Source organism: Pseudophryne corroboree, chromosome 6, assembly GCF_028390025.1.
Source record: "Pseudophryne corroboree isolate aPseCor3 chromosome 6, aPseCor3.hap2, whole genome shotgun sequence".
In the NCBI taxonomy this organism is placed as follows: Eukaryota; Metazoa; Chordata; class Amphibia; order Anura; family Myobatrachidae; genus Pseudophryne; species Pseudophryne corroboree.
This window is the reverse complement of record NC_086449.1, coordinates 85,459,228-85,481,567: the sequence shown is the minus strand read 5'-3', so window position 1 is coordinate 85,481,567 and position 22,340 is coordinate 85,459,228. Positions and strand designations below refer to the sequence as shown.

The 22,340-nt window shown below is 45.8% G+C and overlaps 1 protein-coding gene across 1 annotated transcript in view; it reads left to right on the top strand.

Moving 5' to 3' along the window:
* Positions 1-22,340, top strand: part of LOC134936380 (beta-1,3-galactosyltransferase 2-like) — a 101,449-nt gene that overhangs the window by 64,993 nt on the left and 14,116 nt on the right. The gene's annotated exons all lie outside the window — the stretch shown is intronic.

The following is a 22,340-nucleotide window of genomic DNA, read 5'->3' as shown; positions in this document are numbered from 1 at the left end:
TCTCAACGCGATAAGTAGCGCCACGCGGTAAATAACGCAAGGCGATAAATCGCGCAAATTTATTTTTAAATTCGAAATTTAAATTAATAGATCCTTCTCCTAATTTGTAACACATCTGGTCTAAAGAGAAATTTCTGCGCAGAAATAGAAATAGAAACAAAAGTGTACATGTGGTGAGTGAGTGTGTTGTATACAATTTTACAGGTTGAACCACAAGAAAAGTCGAGTTCTCGTGAGGTACATGCGTGTAAGTGACGTACATGGTGGCTAGGGAGGCATCCCTGGTTAAAACATACAATTTGAGCATTAGAGTGTAGCAGACCAGGAGGTCATACTGTAACAGACCAGGAGGTCATAGCAGACCAACAGGTTCAGGTACAGCAGACAAGGAAGTCCGCTATACAGTCCACAGGCACAACACCAAGAAAGGGTTGGTGCAACACCCATATAGGCCATACAAGCTCTGGCTGAAGGAATTCGCAGCCGCAATTTTCGATTCCACTGGTCGCTCCGTACATAAGATTAGTTGCTTATGTGCTGAACGATTGTACCGCACGTAATTGTGTGCATTAGTAAACCTGACCGGTACTATTTGTGTACGAAGGTCATAAACGCTATTTGTACATTCTAACGTGATTTGTGTAATTTTTTTTTATTTTAAGGGAGGTTCGCTGCTCACTCAGGAACTATCCAACAACCAATAGTTACTTGAAAGAGTAAGTGCTCTTCGGATCACCCTCACAGGTTCCAGTAAATAGAGGTTCAGGTCGCAGGGGCCCTGGGTCGAGTACGCCAGCACCATATCGGTGTGATCAGGTCGTATTGGTCGGCGTGGGCGAGTGAGTGGGGTACTCGGTAAACCGCCACCGTCAGCCTATTTTGAGCATTTTGGTTTGCGTAAGGGTTGGCTGAATAAAGCAACACCTTCGAACTATGGGGGCCACTTGTTCAGGTAGGGGGTGATCAACCTCGGTTCGGGTTGATTCAGTGAACCGACCAGTCGGGTCGGCAAGATACGTGATGTGTGAAAAATACGGTTCACACACAGAGGTTTTATGTGATGAATGGGAGAGAATGACGGTACATGACGGGGAGAAATTCCCAAGAGTAGGTAGCTTCAGCACAGAAGTGTTAACGAATTGAAGGAGAAGGATATGTCTCATTAAATCAGCCAAGAGACGAATCAAGCATTATGATTATTTACAGTTGTGGCAACAGGAGGGTGACATACAGAGAGGATTGGCTCAGGCGGCGGGATCTGGCTCAATCAGAAAACTGATAGCCACGGCCCCACCGCCACCATACATATCAGGAGAGAAATTGGTTGCGGAGAATGACGCACTAAGGTGTAACACACAAACACTTAGCAACTGTGTAAATGTTAAAGATAATGTTAACCAATTAACCAATGCAAGTATTAACCCGTGCAAGTTGTACCCTGTTTTGAACTTTCCTCAGGAGTGTGATCAAGAAGACGAATCGGCAACAATTTCAGCGCTCTCTCTAGCAGCCACCATAGCAGAGACCACAGTAGGCACAGCTCCACCCACGAGATTAGTAACAAGGGCCCCTAGCGGAGGGATAGGTGAGGTCGTATCTACAGGTAAGTACGGCACCATACACTATGCTGAAACTATTTCACCACAGCCTGTAGAATCTACACAGAATGAGGTTGTTAGAGTTAATCCTGTTAGGGTAATAGCTGTTCCAAATGGGAAAACTGACACATCAGGAGTCACCCCTGTGAGGAACATTGCCATGTACAGCCCATTTTCCAGAATGGAATTAAGGACCATAGTGTCGGAATTCCCTGACCCTAGAAAAGATTTAGTTGCCAGCCAAAAATACATCAGAGACCTAGGAAACACTTTAGAGCCCAATAATAAAGATTGGCAAGTATTGCTAAGAGCATGTTTACCCTCCAATGTCGACGCAGCTCAATTTTTAGCTGACTGTGGATTAGATCAGGATGTACCTCTTACAGATGTGTACAACAAAGATAATGTAAAAAGAATAAGTTTACAGTTAAAGGAGTATTTCCCAGCCGTAGTTAAATGGAACAAAATATTCTCCATTAAACAGAAGGAGTCAGAAACAGCTGCAGAGTATTTTCACAGAGCATTATCAGAAATGGCAAAATACACAGGCATAGAGGACATTAAAACAAACATAAACCATCGAGAAGTAGCAGTATCGGTACTGATGGATGGTTTAAAAGAATCATTAAAGACTAGGGTACAGACCACACAACCATGTTGGCGAGGTCTGTCTGTGGCTACTTTGAGAGAGGCTGCTATTGATCACGATAGGAATATCACCAGACACAGGGAACAACAAGGTGATAAGTTAATGGCAGTAAGTATACAGGCCCTGACCACAAGGCAGCCTTTGTTTATATCACCAAACCCTGTGGGTAAGTCAAATGTGGTTACTTGTTATTCTTGTCATAAACAGGGACACATGGCACGAGACTGTAGAGCGAAGAATTCACGAAATTCATACCAACCCCCTAGACAACGACACGACACACGACATTGGGAGCAGGGTCCGCAGAAACGGAGTTATGAGCCACATACAGGGGAAACAAAAAGATACCCCCCGAACAGAGACTGGCAAGCCTCTGGTAGTTCCCAATTAACTCCATCACAAGTAGTTGCTGCCAGCGGGATTCAGGGAGGTCACCATACCCAATAGGGGTGCGGCCATACCTGTAATCTGCAGCCAGTAAAATTGATTGCAAGCCTTGGAAGTGAACCAGAAATTGCAATCAATGTAGCTGGTAAATCATTAAACTTTCTTGTAGACACAGGGGCGGCCAAATCAGTGATAAATTCGACAGTGGGCATGAGAACCACTGGTAAGACAATTCCAGCCATAGGGGTAACGGGAGTAGTCCAGCACTACCCTGTTAGCAAACCAGCCGAGATTACAGTAGGGCCTTTACATACCAAGCATTCCTTTTTGCTGGCTGCATCGGCACCGACCAATCTCCTGGGAAGAGACTTACTGTGTAAAATGGGGTGCGTCATTTATTGTACTCCTGAAGGTGTATTCTTGGACATACCTGAGAATCACGCTCAGGAAGTACGAGACATGTTAGACTCCCCGTCAAAATTAATGTCACATACCATTATGACAAATAGGACTCCCTCCCAAGTAGAAGAAATGACATCTCAGATACCAGAGTCACTTTGGACAAAAGATGGACAGGACACTGGATTAATGGCAAACGTAGCTCCGGTAGTTGTACAAGTAAAAGATGGTAGGATAGCTCCAAAAATCCCACAGTACCCTCTGAAGCCAGAGGTGGAGTTAGGAGTTTATCCCGTAATAGAGCGCTTGCTACAACAGGGCATTCTGGTAAGAACGTCCAGCACTGCCAATAGTCCCATCTTCCCTGTTAAAAAGAGTGGGGGGAGGGGTTACCGGCTAGTGCAGGATCTAAGGGGGATTAACAAAATAGTTGAGAGTCAGTTCCCCGTAGTGCCGAATCCAGCTGTCATCCTAATGCAAATCCCTCCCACTGCGAAATTTTTCACTGTTATTGACCTCTGCTCCGCTTTCTTTTCGGTACCTCTGCACCCTGACAGTCAATATTTGTTTGCATTTACATACAGAGGAGTCCAATACACATGGACTCGATTACCACAAGGATTCATAGATAGTCCAAGTATATTTTCCCAGGCTTTGCATGATTGTTTACAGTCTTTCCAACCAGTGAGTGGATCAGTATTAATACAGTACGTGGATGATCTACTACTGTGTTCTGATTCATTGGAAGCATCCCTGAAGGATACGAAACAGCTCCTGTTTCATCTTTCAGACACAGGACACAAGGTTTCCAAAGACAAGTTGCAATTATGCCAAACTAAGGTAAAATATTTGGGACACTGTCTAACACAAGGACTGAGACACCTGACCGCTGATAGAATTCAAGCAATTAGAGACATGACTCTGCCACAAACCCAGCAACAGATCAGAACATTTTTAGGAATGTGTGGGTATTGCCGTAACTGGATCCCAGGTTTTTCCATCCTAGCATTACCCTTGCAGGAAATGGTCTCCTCAAACAAACCTGATCGGATTTCGCATACAGACGAGTCTGAGACAGCATTTGAGAGACTTAAACAGTGCCTAACGCAGGCACCAGCATTGGGTATGCCTGACTATGGGAAACCCTTTGAACTATACGGAACAGAAAGTGCTGGTTGCGCGGCAGGCGTACTAACCCAAAAGCACGGTGATGCCAGCAGGCCGGTAGCATACTACAGCGCTCAGCTAGATACGGTAGCGCGATCCCTCCCCACATGCTTGCGAAGCGTTGCTGCGATAGCATTGCTAGTAACGAAAAGCGAAGACGTCGTGCTAGGTCACAACCTCACAATTCATACACCACATGCAGTGTCAGCCTTGTTGAATTCTGCCCAAACCAGACACGTCTCATCAGCGCGGTTTACAAGATGGGAATTGGCACTAATGGCCCCCGTAAACATCACCATAAGGAGATGCAGTGCATTAAATCCGGCAACATATCTCCCAGGTGTGCCTGGACAGGCACAAAGGGTGGAAGATGAGAGTGGTGGGGAAGGAGGATTTAACACAAAGGAAGACACTCATGATTGTATGGAATATTTGACCCAAAATTTTACCGCAAGGCCTGACATCAGTGACAACCCACTGGAAAATGCAGAACTTACGTTCTACACGGACGGTAGTTGTCATAGACAGTCAGACTCGGGAGACTTGTGTACTGGATACGCAGTCGTAGATGACCAAGGCACCATAGAAGCGGAACCGCTAGGCCCACCTCACTCAGCCCAGGTTGCTGAACTGGTCGCCCTAACCAGAGCATGTGAATTGGCTAAGGGCAAATCAGCCAATATCTACACCGATTCTAGATACGCATTCGGGGTAGTCCATGATTTCGGAGCCCTATGGCGCCTCAGAAATTTCATGACGGCAGCTGGTACACCAGTAGCGCATGCAGCTCACATAAAAAGGCTTCTAACAGCGATACAGGAACCCGACAGAGTGGCTGTTATCAAATGTAAAGCACACACATATAGCCAAGACCCAGTATCACTTGGTAACAGCCGAGCAGACGAAGCAGCTAAGTTAGCAGCTGCTACCCCCAGACAGACAGACACCACACAACTGATGGTATTTAATACCATCAACACACAGAAGTTGTGTGAGATGCAAAATTTGTGTTCCACACAGGAAAAGGCAGTCTGGAAGGCAAAGGGATATGGCCAGGAGTCCTCAGGACTCTGGACGGATGGACAAAGTAAACCAGTGGCCCCCAGAGCATACCTTCCATGTTTAGCTGAGGCAGCTCACGGGCTGACTCATCTGGGCAGGGAAGGGATGTGCAAGTTGGTAAGAGCGTATTGGTGTGCCCCAGGATTCTCATCTCATGCGAGTAAAAGGGCAATGTCATGCCTTACCTGTCTGAGAAAGAACATCGGAAAGGCAATACCTACAGAACCATCTCATATCCCACCTGCCGGCGGCCCTTTCCAGGTAATACAGATTGACTTCATTCAATTACCCCCTTGTCGAAATTTGAAATATGTACTTGTTTGTATAGATGTTTTCTCAAATTGGGTCGAAGCATTTCCAGCGGCCACAAATACCGCTATGTTTACTGCTAAGAAAATTGTGCAGGAATTTGTATGTAGATATGGTATCCCTAGAATTATCGAAAGTGATAGGGGTACCCATTTTACAGGTGATGTCTTTCAAGGAATGTGTAAATTGATGGGAATTGATAGCAAGCTGCACACTCCATACCGTCCACAGGCGAGTGCGAAAGTAGAAAGAGTGAACAGCACTATTAAAAATAAACTGAGTAAAGTGATGGCAGAGACAGGATTGACATGGCCAGAAGCTTTACCCATTGTACTGTACAGCATCAGAACCACTCCCAGGTCCCCTCTTAATCTGTCTCCCTTTGAAATCTTGTTTGGTCGACAACCGCATGTTATGATTAACCCTCAGGATGATTTGAAGTGTAACAATGAAGTGACTGTAAAATACTTGATTAACATGAGTAAGCAGTTAAGGAATCAAAATGATAATCTGAAGTTAGTGATTCCTGATTTACCAGATAGTAATTGTCATGACATTGAACCTGGGGATTATGTAATGATACGGAATTTTCTACGCTCAGGTTGCCTTATTGACAGATGGGAAGGACCATACCAGGTCTTATTGACTAGCACTACAGCATTGAAGGTTGCTGAGAGAGAGACTTGGGTTCATTCGTCCCACTGTAAGAAGGTCGTTGATCCAGAGAAGTCCTGTGATAAGGAACAGACGGTAGAGGTTGTATCACTAGAGTGTCTGTTCCAGGAGGACTAAGGCGGCACCTGAGCATCGAGAACCACAAGATCAAAAGCAGTTGTCGATCCCCTGTTCCCTTTTATTGTTTTCCTCCACTTCCCATCCCCTCTCCCTCAAATTATTTTTTCCCCCTTCTCATTCTTCTTCGTCTCCTCCTAAGATGGACTTGCCTCAAGAGACTGTGATCCGGATTTTCCTGTTGACCATGATGTTGACCAGAGCAGTCTGTTCCGGCGAGAGTACCATGGAGGTCGAGAGAGGTTCTGGAATGGGTTCTGATGACAGAGATGGAGGCGTAGTTTTCCAAGAACAACTTAACCAACAAGTAAAGGCGAGTATCAGAAAACGATCCGATAGCATTGACCATAGAAGGAATTGTGAAGGATTGTTAGCTGAAGAAAACTGTATCTGTCGGCTCTGTAACAATGTCATTGAGGATGGGTGCATAAAGAAATGCCAATCCAGTTTTAATATCCATATGGACCGGCATCCCTTGAGTGACTATCACTCTTTAGTGGGTAGTGTGTTAAATAAAACAGATTGTTGGGTATGCTCTCAAGTACCTCAAGGTCATAGCAAATCAGGGCTAGTACCATTTCCTTTAACGTTAGGGGAGGTACTTGAGTTAAGTGGTGGGAGACCGGTGGACAGGAGGTTTAATATCTCCAGCCCTCCTAGTTTGAAGCTCCACCAATACCATGTGGATAGGTCCCTATTATGTTTTAACATCTCCAATCCCCGAAAGCCGGGAAATTGGGAAGTGTCATGGAGTAATCAAACCATGACCTTTTCACACAGAGCAGATAGAATGCCTACAGATACAGAGCTTATACGCCACATAGCCAGTAGAGGAAAATCTTTCCGGTATAGGTATACCTTAGGAAATAGGATTACGAGAGTTGGAGAGGTATCACCAGGATACTGTGCACATATCGTACAACCTGATACGTGTACTAAGCAGATGGAAGAATTAGGGTTAGGAGATTTCACATGGAAGGTGTGTAATATGGTTATGTCCTACTCCGTCCCATATGTTCTCCCCGATGATGCATATTTCATATGCGGGAGAAAGGCGTATAAGTGGCTTGCCCCAAACTCTGAAGGATTGTGTTATATTGGAAAAGTACTGCCTGAAGTAATGACTGTATCACATGACAAAATGAAAGACATACACCGTGTTGCCCAAACTCCTTATACTCACACCCATTACGAGCACATAGTTAAACGGCACCTGATAGAAAGAACAGAGCATCCGGCCTCTGACATGATCCATGAATCCACCGGGATTCAGTTTCTAATCGCGTTAGATTTCACTCGCACCGCTAGAGGAGTGTTGAATTATAAATACATTTCTGCGCTCGCCAATTTGTTAGATAATATCACTGAAATGTATGATGACACGTTTAGGTATACTGGAAGGGAACTTCAAGCTTATAAAACAGAACTGGTACAGCATAGAATGGTTCTTAATTACCTCACAGCAGTGACAGGCGGATATTGTGTCACACTGGCAACACAATACGGCGTGAAATGTTGCACATATATTACGAATAGCACCGAGGACCCGGTCGAGGTCATAGACCAAAAGATGGACGATATTCTCCAACTAAAGTGGGAATTTCGCAGGAGACACAATCTCACCCTTGCTGCTGTGAGTAATGAGCTGACTAGTTTAGTGTCATGGTTGAACCCGCGAAATTGGTTCTCCGGTTTAGGAGAATGGGCCCAAGGAGTTATAATGGATGTTGGGAAGTTTCTCCTATGTATCTTAGGTGTTATCATAACGATTGGTCTGATATTTAGATGCGGTCAGGCTTTAATGAGGTGCAATCATCGTACTAGGGTAATGAGTTTAAGGAGTGAGGAAACTGTAATTCCAATGGACTTGATTTATGACCCAAATGTAGAAACAATGATGTGATGAAAATGCGATTTCTACGGTCCGTTTCTTTCACCTGTTTTTCCGTTTCCTCCAAGGTAAAAAGACCCACTTGGACGAGGAATTTGATGAGCCGATATACAGACAACAGATGGATTAAAGAAGAAGTTTTGACAACCTGATACACAGATTTTTGATGAACTATGCCATGGATCCCCAGTTTCCCTAGAAATTTTAAAATTACGCTAGCCCAACACTTTTGTAAATCTATGGACATTGACAGCTTTGCTCGCACCTTATGAGCAAAAGCACAAAGAAGACTGCATTCAACAGACACCAAACAAGACCTCAATCGACGAATGTACATTTACCTGACATAGAATACCACCGCATTTACCGTAATTATGTCTTTTCTTCATTTCTACAACCCTCAGGTAATTACACACATAGTATAGGGAATACAGGCACAGATATCAGCAATCACATATTCCCCCCCCTTCATCAACTAAAATGTGCTCCCCCATTTTGTTACAACCAAAACCGAAAAGAGCTCGGTAAAGTTTGACAGCCCATCCACAGACCCGTACCACGGGATAAGAAGGAATTCAAATGTATACTTCGCAATACCTCGAAGCTTGATTTAAAACACGTACGGCACGATGATACATGACCCCCAAGCACGGATTCATACACACATGCTTCTGCTATCTCACTAGGTCATACCCTTTTCCTACCTTCTCCTCTCCTCCCCTACCCAACCATGTAAATGTATTAACCCCTGACATATATTTTTATCTTTTGAAATGTTTTAGAAGGTGGCAGTTATTATTGACTGCCAAAGGGTGGACTGTCAAAGTCAGAAAAATATCTCTATGCACACTACCATATTTGCACCTCACACAGGTCCGTGCTGCGCATGCGTACGCTCTCCCGTACGTGCGCATACTCACAGTCGCGGGCACCCGCAGGCGCACGGTATGCGTATTTACGGTAGAGTTTATGTGATCGTAGCGTGCGACTCAATCGTTACATATTTTCACTATATGATGTATTTAGTAGATCATGGTCCCTTTGATAGATTCTGAAAGTTTGGTTAATATAGAATGTTCGTGAACAGAGAAATCCCTTTGTTTGATACGAAGGGTCAGACAGGAGTAATACAGTGGTGTTTAGTACCCATCGGAAGAGTATTTAATTAGCAATATTCCGGTGTTGGTTTGAAGCAGATTAATCGCTCGTGCGAATAGTTATGGACATAAGAAGTTTATGAACATTTACTTTATTTGCACTTTATTACCCATGCGGCGGGAAACCCAGTTTCCCTCCCACCTGAGCTGTTGGAAATAGTCACAGCCCACCTGTATGAATCAACCTATGACCTTTTGTTATAATGCGAGGAGGAATTCCTGTGTCCAATGAACAATGAGATTGTAGGGACCATTGAATTGCATTGTGTGTGGGGCATAAATAGAAAGGCCGATCACATCCAGCTCACTCTTCAACGGTTATCATTGCTGAAAATCGGGAGCTGGATGTCCAGAGGCGCATGCGATCGTTTCCTTTGTGCGTAAGTTTTTCTCCGTAATCATACTGTTTCTCTCTTGTTATTATGGGCCATATCTTTCTCTCTCTCTCTTCTCTTTCTCTTATTTTCTCTTAAACGTAATTGTATTATATTTCCTGTGTAGTTATCTGGTTAGGTAGTCTATGTTATATTGTAGTGTATGATTTGTATTTGTATTAATTCTTTTGCAAGTATATCATTCAAAATATATATATGTTAGGCGTTGGACCCTAAGCACGGTATCTGTGTATTTCTTATAGTGCAAAGTATTCTCAGAGCGTCGGTGACGCTCAAACAGCTTTTAAGCTAATAAGGTTACACTGTGTTGCATCTACACCCTATCTCTACACTAAGGTTTTACAGCATATTACATTGTTTATGGTTTAGAGATAAAGGTTTAACATTGTGAGCGTCTGCGCCGCTCGTGATCTCCTCGTGGTCTCGAGCGTCCGCTACGCTGATAGCGTAGCATTGCGGTAGTCGCTCACCTATAAGTGTGCCCGATACCAACAGCCGTATTCTCGTGAGCGTCTGTCTCTCTCGAGCAGCCCGCTCCCGATACAGCGTCCGCTACGCTATAGCGAATCATTACGTTAGTCGGCAGCCAATAGCGTGCCTGCCTGTGATCTCTTGGCCGTGAGCGAACGTGACGCTTGAGCGTCTCGACTACGGCTAAGCGATTGTTACGCAACGTGCGTACCCTTACGGTACTTCATACGTAGATAGCGTACAGTGTTCTTAGACCTCATAAAGGGTATTATATAAGATAAATATTCTGCCTTAACATTGGACAGGAGAATCCTTCACCTGAATGCAGTTTCCTGAGCAAAGATATCAAAGGCATAATGTCTAATGAATGTGTTAATGGAAGACCATGTGGCTGCCTTACATATCTGTTCAGCTGAGGCACCACGTTGTGCTGCCCATGAAGGACCTACCTTACGAGTAGAGTGAGCAGAGACATTAGCCAGAATAGGGAGATCAGCTTGAGAATATGCTTCTGAAATAGTCATCCGAAGCCACCTCGCCAGTGTCTGCTTGTCAGCAGGCCATCCTCTCTTGTAAAATCCATAGAGAATGAAGAGAGTATCTATCTTTCTGAAGGCACTGGTAGAATCTTAAAGCACGGACTACATCCAGTGACGCATCTCCCGTAGAAAGGTCCAGTCCTTGGAAAGTTGGAACTACAATTTCTTCATTAAGGTGGAACTTGGAGACCACCTTAGAAAGATATCCACATTTGGTTCTGAGAACAAATCTGTCTGGATGAAAAATCAGAAATGGAGTTCAACATAATAATGCCCCTAAATCTGAGACTCTTTTAGCTGAAGCAATAGCCAGTAGAAAGAGAACCTTAGCTGTCAACCATTTAAGATCCACTTGACTCAGCGGTTTAAATGGGGCAACTTGAAGCGCCTTCAGGACTAAATTTAGGTCCCAAGGAGCTGTTGGAAGAACAAAAGGAGGTTGGATGTGTAGCACTCCTTGGATAAAAGTGTGAACATCTTGTAGGTTAGCAATTTTCTTTTGAAACCATACAGTCAATGCTGACACCTGAACTCTCAAGGAAGCCACCCCTAGACCTTTATCCATTCCTGCCTGAAGGAATGGTAGGACTCTGGAAACTCTGAAAGACCTAGGGCCAAACTTCCTGGCACTGCACCACTGAATATAAGCATACCATATTCGGTAATAAATGCGAGCCAAGGATGGTTTCCAGGCTCTAAGCATTGTTTGAATTACCTGTTGTGAAAATCCTTTTGCTTTCAGGATGGAAGTCTCAAAAGCCACGCCGTCAAAGACAGCCGATCCAGGTGCTTGTAATAACAAGGATCCTGAGACAGAAGATCTGGACATTGAGGGAGTAGAAAGTATCCACTGACAGCCTCTGCAGATCTGTGTACCAATGTTTTCAGTGCCAAGCAGGAGCTATTAGTAACACGGCACCTTTTTCCTGTTTGACTTTTTGCATCACCCTGGGCAACGGGGCGATTGGGGGAAACACATAGGCTAGACGAAAGTCCCATCTCACTGACAGAGCATCCTCGAAGGTCGCTTTTGGATCCTTTGTCCTTGACCCGTATGCAGGAACTTTGTTGTTCTGACAAGAAGCCATGAGGTCTGTCTCCGTAAGCCCCCACTTGTTTACCAGAATCTGGAAAACCTCTGGGTGTAATTCCCATTCGTTTGCATGAATGGCGTGTTGACTGAGAAAATCCGCTTCCCAGCTTAGGACTCCTGGAACGAACACTACGGACAAGGCTCGACGATGAAGTTCTGCCCACCTTAATGTGCGGCTTATCTCCTTCATTGCTTTTTGGCTGCGAGTTCCTCCCTAATTATTGAGGTACGCTACTGCCCTTGCATGCATTGTCTGAGCGAATCTGCACCGGTTTTCCTTGAAGTATGTCCTTTGCCTGAGTGAGTGCCATATATATGGTCCGAAGTTCCAATATATTTATTGGCAGGCACCTTACTTTCTTGGTCCACTGCCCCTGGAAGCAACACTCTTCTGACACTGCTCCTCACCCCTAAATACTGGCGTCCATTGTCAGAATCTCCCACTCTGAGATCCAAAAGGGTCGCCTTTTGTCCAGATGGAATATCTGCAGCCACCAGGCTAACGACCTCCGTACTTCCAGAGGAAGGACTATAGTCTGAGTTTTTATCGTCTGATGTAGTCCATTCCATCTGGAAAGAATGAGACGTTGAAGGGGCCTCGAGTGGAATTGAGCATATTCCACCATGTCGAACATTGACAACATAGATCTCATCACTCGCATTGCAGCATGAAAGAATACTCTTTGACTGTGTAGTAGCTCCTGAATTCTTGTCTGTACTGTGGAAATTTTGTTCAGAGGTAGAAAAACTGTCTGAAGCCTGGAATCCAATACAGCCCCCAAGTGCATCATGCGTTGTGACGGAACCAGGGATGACTTCGCCCAATTTATGAGCCAGCCGTGGCTTTGTAAACTGGCTATCGTCAATTGCAGATGTTCCTGGAGAGTTTCCCGGGAGAGTTGATCGCAGCAGCAAATTTGTTAGCAGTTGGGCAAAACCATGTGCACTGCAGGCGGGGCAGATATAACATGTGCAGAGAGAGTTAGATTTGGGTGGGGTGTGTTCAAACTGAAATCTAACTTGCAGTGTAAAAATGAAGCAGCCAGTATTTGCCCTGCACAGAAACAAAATAACCCACCCAAATCTAACTCTCTCTGCACATGTTACATCTGCCCCTCCTGCAGTGCACATGGTTTTGCCCAACTGCTGAAAAATTTACTGCTGCGATCAACTCTGAATTACCCCCTCTGAGTCAGCCTTCCATGTACATAGCCATACAGTTCTGCTTGCTGCTACAGCTGAGGCTGATGTCTGAGAAGCTACTAAACCCATATCCAAGGCTGCTTCTTTGTAAAAGATAGCTGCTTGTTTACTTTGTGCAATTCAGCAGCCGCACTAGCAATCAGTCACAAGTTATACATTAGTATAATAAGCAATATGAGCATATATTCAACTACAGATACATTTCACATATGTAGGAAAAACAAATTACTGCAATACCTTATATAGGACCAGAGCCGTCGAAACCCGCTTATCAAAGGGATGCAAAGCAGGTAGGCACCAGGCAGGAGTGGCGCTCTCCCTGCTCTGCATCCCTGTGCTGTGCGCAGCCGGCTGCCGCTGAGCCTATCACTGTACAAACAGCCGACAGCCTGGATACCGGCTCTTCTACTGGTCACTCAAGCCACGCATCTCCTCCCTCCTGTGGCAGCACAGTGACCCTCGCAGGGGGAGCTGTAAGGGCGAGACTCACTCCAGGAGCTGACTGCAGTACTAGCAGGAGCCACTAGATGCCCCTATCTCCATGGACTGAGCCATCTCATCACCTGCCAGGACTCAACAGAGAGACTGCCCGGGTCCAGTACAGAGGAACTAAGTGAGTTTTCATTTTATGTGTGATTGTCTATCTATCTATCTATCTATCTACAGAGGAACTAAGTGAGTTTTCATTTTATGTGTGATTGTCTATCTATCTATCTATCTATCTATCTATCTACAGAGGAACTAAGTGAGTTTTCATTTTATGTGTGATTGTCTTTCTTTCTATCTATCTATCTATCTATCTATCTATCTATCTATCTATCTATCTATCTATCTATCTATCTTTCTATCTATCATTTATCTATCTATCTGTCTGTCTATTATCTATCTATCTATCTATCTATGTGTCTATCTATTATCTATCTATCTATCTATCTATCTGTCTGTCTGTCTGTCTGTCTGTCTATTATCTGTCTGTCTGCCTATTATCTATGTCTCGGCCTATTATCTATCTATCTAACTATGGGGTCATTCCGAGTTGATCGCTCGCTAGCAGTTTTTAGCAGCCATGCAAACGCTATGCCGCCGCCCACTGGGGAGTGTATTGTAGCTTAGCAGAAGTGCGAACGCATGTGCAGTCGAGCTCTGCAAAACCAGTTTGTGCAGTTTCAGAGTAGCTCTGAACCTACTCAGCGCTTGCGATCACTTCAGCCTATTCGTGGATTTGACGTCATACACCCGCCCAGCCACGCCTGCGTTTTTTTGGACACTCCTGCGTTTTTGCAAACACTCCCTGAAAACGGTCAGTTGACACCCAGAAACGCCCCCTTCCTGTCAATCTTCTAACGGCCGCTAGTGTGCAGAAAAACTTTGCTGGAACCTGAGCACAACCACAAAGGACTTTGTACCCGTACGCCGCGCGTGCGCATTGCGGTGCTTACGCATGCGCAGAAATGCAGTTTTTTCACCTGATCAACTCAGAATGATCCCCTTTGTGTCTGTCTGTCTGTCTGTCTGTCTATCTATCTATGTGTCTGTCCAGGGGCAGAACTGCCGGAGACAACGGAGTCTGCTGCCACCGGGTTCCAAACCAGAAGGGGGCACTTCCTCCATTGTCCCCCGTTACATTTGTACCCATTCTGCAGTTGCTGTAGTAGAGGAGCCACCAAGCGCAGGGTCTATAATCATCATCATCATCATCTCTTGCTCCTCCTCTGTGACTGTCTCGGTGCTCTCTCTGCTGGGCTCTGGGCTGCAGACATCACGTGACATCCGACAGCAACCTGTGTAATTCATGAATGTCCTGGCTTAAAGGGATAATATATTAAGCCTACCTCTAAGCCCAGGGCTAGACTGCTCATGTGGCACGTCTGGCAAATGCCAGAAGGGGCGATGGGCTGGTGGGCCGGACCGGTCAACAGAGAGCCGGGAAGGCCGCTCGCAGCGCAGTTTCCAGCTCTCTGGCTTGTCCCCCGCTGCCACCGCCCTTAGTGCCACGTTTCTAAAGCAAATATGGGAGCGTGCCGCAAATCCATGCCCCCTAACTTGCGGCATGCCCCAATTTGCAGTGTCCGCACGCTCCTTTTGCGTCACACGTGCACACACTGATGACAGGGTAGAAAAGAGGTCACAATCCGTCCCTGTCTCAGCCTCTGGGCCCCATAGCAACCTCAACCACTATAGTTACACCCGGCATCTGCATTATAGGAAGGTATTATTTATTTCTTCTAGTTCAGTCAGCTGCTGACATGCATCTAATAGTAACTGCTATTGCAGTCGCTAACGGATCCAGACCTGCATATTGTGATTGCTAATCTCTGTCCTTGTTATACTAGGATGTGGCCTCTCCTGTCTCCCTCTGTTTGGTCTGTAGATGGTGGTCTTGCAGATCACCCGCTTGTTCTGTGAATCACTACAGTTTCCATGCATTGGAGTCCTTTGTGTAATCCTAATCCTAATGCATAGGTCTGCAAACTCGGTCCTCAGGACCCCACACAGTGCATGTTTTGCAGGTCTCCTTACAGAATCGCAAGTGAAATAATTAACTCCACCTGTGGACCTTTTAAAATGTGTCTGTGAGTAATTAATACTAGTGATGAGCGGGTTCGGTTTCTCGGAAACCGAACCCCCCCGAACTTCAGCCTTTTTACACGGGTCCGAGGCAGGTTCGAACCTTCCCGCCTTGCTCGGCTAACCCGAGCGCGCCCGAACGTCATCATCCCGCTGTCGGATTCTCGAGAGGCTCGAATTCTATCGCGAGACTCGGATTCTATATAAGGAGCCGCGCGTCGCCGCCATTTTCACACGTGCATTGAGATTGATAGGGAGAGGACGTGGCTGGTGTCCTCTCCGTTTATAGAGAAGAGAGTAGAGAGTTAGAGACACTATTTAGTATTTACTAATTTTGGGGAGCATATTAGGACTGGAGTACTACTACTTGCTGATAGTGTGACCATTGACCACCAGTTTAATTAATCCGTTCTCTGCCTGAAAAAAAACGATACACAGTGTGACACAGTCACATACCATATCTGTGCTCAGCCTCAGTGTGCTGCATCATCATATGTAATACTGTATATCTGACTGTGCTGAGTGCTCACTGCTCACACAGCTTAATTGTGGGGGAGACTGGGGAGCAGTTAGAGCAGGAGTACATAAATAATATATTTTAAGTACAGTGCACACTTTTGCTGCCAGAGTGCCACACTGCCAGTGTGACTGACCAGTGACCACACTGACCACCAGTATATTGTGATTGTCTGCTTAGGACGGAGTACTACTTGCTGATAGTGTGACCAGTGACCACCACCAGTTTAATTAATCCGTTCTCTGCCTGAAAAAAAAACGATACACAGTGTGACACAGTCACATACCATATCTGTGCTCAGCCCAGTGTGCTGCATCATATGTAATACTGTATATCATTATCTGACTGTGCTGAGTGCTCACTGCTCACACAGCTTAATTGTGGGGGAGACTGGGGAGCAGTTATAGCAGGAGTACATATTTTAAGTACAGTGCACACTTTTGCTGCCAGAGTGCCACTGCCAGTGTGACTGACCAGTGACCACTGACCACCAGTATATTGTGATTGTCTGCTGACCACCAGTATATTGTGATTGTCTGCCTGAAAAAGTTAAACACTCGTCGTGTGGTGTTTTTATAAACGCATTCTGCAGACAGTGTCCAGCAGGTCCGTCATTACATAATATATATACCTGTCCGGCTGCAGTACTAGTGTGATATATATATATATTTTAATTTTATCTCATTATCATCCAGTCTATATTAGCAGCAGACACAGTACAGTAGTCCACGGCTGTAGCTACCTCTGTGTCGGCAGTCGCTGGTCCATCCATAATTGTATACCACCTACCCGTGGGTTTTTTTTCTATCTTCTTGATACTAGTAGCTTACTTTAGGAGTCTGCAGTGCTGACAGACAGTGTCCAGCAGGTCCGTCATTACATAATATATATACCTGTCCGGCTGCAGTACTAGTGTGATATATATATATATTTTATTTTTATCTCATTATCATCCAGTCTATATTAGCAGCAGACACAGTACGGTAGTCCACGGCTGTAGCTACCTCTGTGTCGGCAGTCGCTGGTCCATCCATAATTGTATACCACCTACCCGTGGTTTTTTTTTCTATCTTCTTGATACTAGTAGCTTACTTTAGGAGTCTGCAGTGCTGACAGACAGTGTCCAGCAGGTCCGTCATTACATAATATATATACCTGTCCGGCTGCAGTACTAGTGTGATATATATATATATTTTAATTTTATCTCATTATCATCCAGTCTATATTAGCAGCAGACACAGTACGGTAGTCCACGGCTGTAGCTACCTCTGTGTCGGCAGTCGCTGGTCCATCCATAATTGTATACCACCTACCCGTGGTTTTTTTTTCTATCTTCTTGATACTAGTAGCTTACTTTAGGAGTCTGCAGTGCTGACAGTGTCCAGCAGGTCCGTCATTACATAATATATATACCTGTCCGGCTGCAATACTAGTGTGATATATATATATATTTTATTTTTATCTCATTATCATCCAGTCTATATTAGCAGCAGACACAGTACGGTAGTCCACGGCTGTAGCTACCTCTGTGTCGGCAGTCGCTCGTCCATCCATAAGTATACTAGTATCCATCCATCTCCATTGTTTACCTGAGGTGCCTTTTAGTTGTGCCTATTAAAATATGGAGAACAAAAATGTTGAGGTTCCAAAAATAGGGAAAGATCAAGATCGACTTCCACCTCGTGCTGAAGCTGCTGCCACTAGTCATGGCCGAGACGATGAAATGCCAGCAACGTCGTCTGCCAAGGCCGATGCCCAATGTCATAGTACAGAGCATGTAAAATCCAAAACACAAAATATCAGTAAAAAAAGGACTCAAAAATCTAAAATAAAATTGTCGGAGGAGAAGCGTAAACTTGCCAATATGCCATTTACCACACAGAGTGGCAAGGAACGGCTGAGGCCCTGGCCTATGTTCATGGCTAGTGGTTCAGCTTCACATGAGGATGGAAGCACTCAGCCTCTCGCTAGAAAAATGAAAAGACTCAAGCTGGCAAAAGCACAGCAAAGAACTGTGCGTTCTTCGAAATCCCAAATCCACAAGGAGAGTCCAATTGTGTCGGTTGCGATGCCTGACCTTCCCAACACTGGACGTGAAGAGCATGCGCCTTCCACCATTTGCACGCCCCCTGCAAGTGCTGGAAGGAGCACCCGCAGTCCAGTTCCTGATAGTCAGATTGAAGATGTCAGTGTTGAAGTACACCAGGATGAGGAGGATATGGGTGTTGCTGGCGCTGGGGAGGAAATTGACAAGGAGGATTCTGATGGTGAGGTGGTTTGTTTAAGTCAGGCACCCGGGGAGACACCTGTTGTCCGTGGGAGGAATAGGGCCATTGACATGCCTGGTGAAAATACCAAAAAAATCAGCTCTTCGGTGTGGAAGTATTTCAACAGAAATGCGGACAACATTTGTCAAGCCGTGTGTTGCCTTTGTCAAGCTGTAATAAGTAGAGGTAAGGACGTTAACCACCTCGGAACATCCTCCCTTATACGTCACCTGCAGCGCATTCATAATAAGTCAGTGACAAGTTCAAAAACTTTGGGCGACAGCGGAAGCAGTCCACTGACCAGTAAATACCTTCCTCTTGTAACCAAGCTCACGCAAACCACCCCACCAACTCCCTCAGTGTCAATTTCCTCCTTCCCCAGGAATGCCAATAGTCCTGCAGGCCATGTCACTGGGAATTCTGACGAGTCTTTTCCTGCCTGGGATTCCTCCGAGGCATCCTTGCGTGTAACGCCTACTGCTGCTGGCGCTGCTGTTGTTGCTGCTGGGAGTCGATGGTCATCCCAGAGGGGAAGTCATAAGACCACTTTTACTACTTCCACCAAGCAATTGACTGTCCAACAGTCCTTTGCGAGGAAGATGAAATATCACAGCAGTCATCCTGCTGCAAAGCGGATAACTGAGGCCTTGGCATCCTGGGTGGTGAGAAACGTGGTTCCGGTATCCATCATTACTGCAGAGGCAACTAGAGACTTGTTGGAGGTACTGTGTCCCCGGTACCAAATACCATCTAGGTTCCATTTCTCTAGGCAGGCGATACAGAAAATGTACACAGACCTCAGAAAAAGAGTCACCAGTGTCCTAAAAAATGCAGCTGTACCCAATGTCCACTTAACCACGGACATGTGGACAAGTGGAGCAGGGCAGGGTCAGGACTATATGACTGTGACAGCCCACTGGGTAGATGTATGGACTCCCGCCGCAAGAACAGCAGCGGCGGCACCAGTAGCAGCATCTCGCAAACGCCAACTCTTTCCTAGGCAGGCTACGCTTTGTATCACCGGTTTCCAGAATATGCACACAGCTGAAAACCTCTTACGGCAACTGAGGAAGATCATCGCGGAATGGCTTACCCCAATTGGACTCTCCTGTGGATTTGTGGCATCGGACAACGCCAGCAATATTGTGTGTGCATTAAATATGGGCAAATTCCAGCACGTCCCATGTTTTGCACATACCTTGAATTTGGTGGTGCAGAATTATTTAAAAAACGAGAGGGGCGTGCAAGAGATGCTGTCGGTGGCCAGAAGAATTGCGGTACACTTTCGGCGTACAGGCACCACGTACAGAAGACTGGAGCACCACCAAAAACGCCTGAACCTGCCCTGCCATCATCTGAAGCAAGAAGTGGTAACGAGGTGGAATTCAACCCTATATATGCTTCAGAGGTTGGAGGAGCAGCAAAAGGCCATTCAAGCCTATACAATTGAGCACGATATAGGAGGTGGAATGCACCTGTCTCAAGCGCAGTGGAGAATGATTTCAACGTTGTGCAAGGTTCTGCTGCCCTTTGAACTTGCCACACGTGAAGTCAGTTCAGACACTGCCAGCCTGAGTCAGGTCATTCCCCTCATCAGGCTTTTGCAGAAGAAGCTGGAGACATTGAAGGAGGAGCTAACACAGAGCGATTCCGCTAGGCATGTGGGACTTGTGGATGGAGCCCTTAATTCGCTTAACAAGGATTCACGGGTGGTCAATCTGTTGAAATCAGAGCACTACATTTTGGCCACCGTGCTCGATCCTAGATTTAAAACCTACCTTGGATCTCTCTTTCCGGCAGACACAAGTCTGCTGGGGTTCAAAGACCTGCTGGTGAGAAAATTGTCAAGTCAAGCGGAACGCGACCTGTCAACATCTCCTCCTTCACATTCTCCCGCAACTGGGGGTGCGAGGAAAAGGCTCAGAATTCCGAGCCCACCCGCTGGCGGTGATGCAGGGCAGTCTGGAGCGACTGCTGATGCTGACATCTGGTCCGGACTGAAGGACCTGCCAACGATTACGGACATGTCGTCTACTGGCACTGCATATGATTCTCTCCCCATTGAAAGAATGGTGGAGGATTATATGAGTGACCGCATCCAAGTAGGCACGTCAGACAGTCCGTACTTATACTGGCAGGAAAAAGAGGCAATTTGGAGGCCCTTGCACAAACTGGCTTTATTCTACCTAAGTTGCCCTCCCACAAGTGTGTACTCCGAAAGAGTGTTTAGTGCCGCCGCTCACCTTGTCAGCAATCGGCGTACGAGGTTACTTCCAGAAAATGTGGAGAAGATGATGTTCATTAAAATGAATTATAATCAATTCCTCCGTGGAGACATTGACCAGCAGCAATTGCCTCCACAAAGTACACAGGGAGCTGAGATGGTGGATTCCAGTGGGGACGAATTGATAATCTGTGAGGAGGGGGATGTACACGGTGATATATCGGAGGATGATGATGAGGTGGACATCTTGCCTCTGTAGAGCCAGTTTGTGCAAGGAGAGATTAATTGCTTCTTTTTTGGTGGGGGTCCAAACCAACCCGTCATTTCAGTCACAGTCGTGTGGCAGACCCTGTCACTGAAATGATGGGTTGGTTAAAGTGTGCATGTCCTGTTTATACAACATAAGGGTGGGTGGGAGGGCCCAAGGACAATTCCATCTTGCACCTCTTTTTTCTTTAATTTTTCTTTGCGTCATGTGCTGTTTGGGGAGTATTTTTTTGAAGGGCCATCCTGCGTGACACTGCAGTGCCACTCCTAGATGGGCCAGGTGTTTGTGTCGGCCACTAGGGTCGCTTAGCTTACTCACACAGCTACCTCATTGCGCCTCTTTTTTTCTTTGCGTCATGTGCTGTTTGGGGAGTGTTTTTTGGAAGGGCCATCCTGCGTGACACTGCAGTGCCACTCCTAGATGGGCCAGGTGTTTGTGTCGGCCACTTGGGTCGCTTAGCTTACTCACACAGCTACCTCATTGCGCCTCTTTTTTTCTTTGCGTCATGTGCTGTTTGGGGAGTGTTTTTTGGAAGGGCCATCCTGCGTGACACTGCAGTGCCACTCCTAGATGGGCCAGGTGTTTGTGTCGGCCACTAGGGTCGCTTAGCTTACTCACACAGCTACCTCATTGCGCCTCTTTTTTTCTTTGCGTCATGTGCTGTTTGGGGAGTGTTTTTTGGAAGGGCCATCCTGCGTGACACTGCAGTGCCACTCCTAGATGGGCCAGGTGTTTGTGTCGGCCACTAGGGTCGCTTATCTTACTCACACAGCTACCTCATTGCGCCTCTTTTTTTCTTTGCATCATGTGCTGTTTGGGGAGTGTTTTTTGGAAGGGGCATCCTGCCTGACACTGCATTCCACTCCTAGATGGGCCAGGTGTTTGTGTCGGCCACTTGGGTCGCTTAGCTTAGTCATCCAGCGACCTCGGTGCAAATTTTAGGACTAAAAATAATATTGTGAGGTGTGAGGTGTTCAGAATAGACTGAAAATGAGTGGAAATTATGGTTTTTGAGGTTAATAATACTTTGGGATCAAAATGACCCCCAAATTCTATGATTTAAGCTGTTTTTTAGGGTTTTTTAAAAAAAACACCCGAATCCAAAACACACCCGAATCCGACAAAAAAAATTCGGTGAGGTTTTGCCAAAACGCGGTCGAACCCAAAACACGGACGCGGAACCGAACCCAAAACCAAAACACAAAACCCGAAAAATTTCAAGTGCACATCTCTAATTAATACACCTGTGCACCTGCTGGGTTACCTGCAAAACATGCACTGTGGGGTAATGAGGACCGAGTTTGCAGACCTATGTCCTAATGTATTCATTGTTTGCACCTGTGATACCCATGTGGCCAATTAAGGATGTTCCCAGGCTCGTTAC